Source organism: Astyanax mexicanus, unplaced genomic scaffold (genome assembly GCF_023375975.1).
Source record: "Astyanax mexicanus isolate ESR-SI-001 unplaced genomic scaffold, AstMex3_surface scaffold_89, whole genome shotgun sequence".
Classification (NCBI taxonomy): Eukaryota; Metazoa; Chordata; class Actinopteri; order Characiformes; family Acestrorhamphidae; genus Astyanax; species Astyanax mexicanus.
The window spans coordinates 25001-27500 of record NW_026040099.1 but is presented as its reverse complement, the minus strand read 5'-3'; the positions used below and the strand labels follow the sequence as shown (position 1 = coordinate 27500).

The 2500-nt window shown below is 57.2% G+C and overlaps 1 non-coding gene across 1 annotated transcript in view; it reads left to right on the top strand.

Annotated features, from left to right (window-relative positions):
* Nucleotides 1-935: 935 nt before the first annotated feature.
* LOC125798876 (18S ribosomal RNA) overlaps nucleotides 936-2500 on the top strand; it is a 1864-nt gene continuing 299 nt past the window's right edge. The window contains exon 1 of the ribosomal RNA XR_007437666.1: nucleotides 936-2500. This exon is cut by the window's right edge and continues 299 nt beyond it. This is a non-coding gene — a ribosomal RNA (18S ribosomal RNA).

The window sequence follows — 2500 nt, the reverse complement described above, 5'->3', positions numbered from 1 at the left end:
CCATTTCACGCCAAAAACTAGTGAGGGTGGCGAGCTCCAGGATTTCTGACCCCCTTCGCCCGACTCCCTTGCCCGACGAAGGTGCACTCCGGTCGGCCTCGGAGCGAGTTCGCCCGCGCTCTGGAGGATTTTTCGTCGGGGGGTTTTTCAAAGGGGTGCCGTCGGACTGTTGAGGAGAGTGGCAATGACTAGGGGTCCAAGCACTGGAGATGATTCTCCATTCATTTCTAAGCATGGCAGAGCTTAAATAAAGCCCCAATAATGGTTCCAAAGTGGATTTTTGGACACTATAACACGGACCCGATCCTACCCGACCAAGAAGCTCCGCAGGTCGGCCTCCGTCCCGCCCCCCGCCCCCCAGGCGGTACGGAGGAAAAACCAAACTTCCAGAGACGGTTCCAGGGGGGGTATCTCTTTCATTATTTTGACCCGATCGAATGGACTACCGAGCCCGCCTGGGTAGGCAACCGCGCGGCCCTCCGTGGCCACTGTGCGCGGTGCGTTCCTACCCGACCCAGCGGGTTAGCCTCCAGGGGGGTCCTCCGTCAGGGGGAGGACCTTTCCGAACCTATCCGAGGGAGTCGTAGACGGCCCGTCTATATCTCAATCTGCCCTACACGATAACCGGTCGGCCCGGAGCCGTCGGACTCGGATGCCTCGGTGGTCCTCGCGTCCAACCGAGCTCCAGCACCCGGCTTCAAAAAGCTCCGGACCCCCGGTTTCGGAACGAGCGTTTCCTTGTTATCCCCGAAGCAAGCGGGAACTCGCGCAGCGGAGTTGCCACACTAATTTCCACTGGGAGCAATGAGGGGTGAGCTCGGACGAGCCTCTCCGCCCGTCCCCCCCTCCCCGGGGGGTCCTTCGGACGGTACGGGGCCGATCCCTCTCCCCTCTAAGAACCAATGGTTTTTTCTGTGACAAAAACCACTCGCAGCAACCTGGTTGATCCTGCCAGTAACATATGCTTGTCTCAAAGATTAAGCCATGCAGGTCTAAGTGCACACGGAAGGTACAGTGAAACTGCGAATGGCTCATTAAATCAGTTATGGTTCCTTTGATCGCTCCACACGTTACTCGGATAACTGTGGTAATTCCAGAGCTAATACATGCAAACGAGCGCTGACCGGTCCTCTCTCGGGGGGGCCGGGATGCGTGCATTTATCAGACCCAAAACCCACCCGGGGGGACCCGCGAGGGTTTCCCCCGGCCCTTTGGTGACTCTAGATAACCTCGGGTCGATCGCGCGCCCACCGCGGCGGCGACGTCTCATTCGAATGTCTGCCCTATCAGCTGTCGATGGTAGCATAGGGGGCTACCATGGTGACCACGGGTAACGGGGAATCAGGGTTCGATTCCGGAGAGGGAGCCTGAGAAATGGCTACCACATCCAAGGAAGGCAGCAGGCGCGCAAATTACCCATTACCGACACGGTGAGGTAGTGACGAAAAATAACGATGCAGGTCTCTTTCGAGGCCCTGTAATCGGAATGAACGTATCCTAAACACATGGGTGAGGACCCATTGGAGGGCAAGTCTGGTGCCAGCAGCCGCGGTAATTCCAGCTCCAATAGCGTATATTAAATTTGCTGCAGTTAAAAAGCTCGTAGTTGGACTTCGGGAGTGGGCTGGCGGTCCGCCGCGAGGCGAGCTACCGCCTGTCCCAGACCCTGCCTCCCGGCGCCCCCCGGATGCCCTTGGTTGGGTGTCCGGTCCTCAGGGGTCCGGAGCGTTTACTTTGAAAAAATCAGAGTGTTCAAAGCGGGCACCAAACTCGCCTGAATGCCTGAGCTAGGAATAATGGAATAGGACTCCGGTTCTATTTTGTGGGTTTCCTGAACCAGGGCCATGATTAAGAGGGACGGCCGGGGGCATTCGTATTGCGCCGCTAGAGGTGAAATTCTTGGACCGGCGCAAGACGGACGAAAGCGAAAGCATTTGCCAAGAATGTTTTCATTAATCAAGAACGAAAGTCGGAGGTTCGAAGACGATCAGATACCGTCGTAGTTCCGACCGTAAACTATGCCGACCCGCGATCCGGCGGCGTTATTCCCATGACCCGCCGGGCAGCGTGCGGGGAAACCAGAGTCTTTGGGTTCCGGGGGGAGTATGGTTGCAAAACTGAAACTTAAAGGAATTGACGGAAGGGCACCACCAGGAGTGGAGCCTGCGGCTTAATTTGACTCAACACGGGGAACCTCACCCGGCCCGGACACGGAAAGGATTGACAGACTGATGGCTCTTTCTCGATTCTGTGGGTGGTGGTGCATGGCCGTTCTTAGTTGGTGGAGTGATTTGTCTGGTTAATTCCGATAACGAACGAGATTCCTTCGTGCTAAATAGTTACGCGGCCCCCCGCGGTCGCGGTTAACTTCTTAGAGGGACCAGTGGCGTATAGCCACGCGAGATGGAGCAATAACAGGTCTGTGATGCCCTTAGATGTCCGGGGCTGCACGCGCGCCACAATGGCCGGGCCAGCGTGTGCCTACCCTACGCCGAGAGGC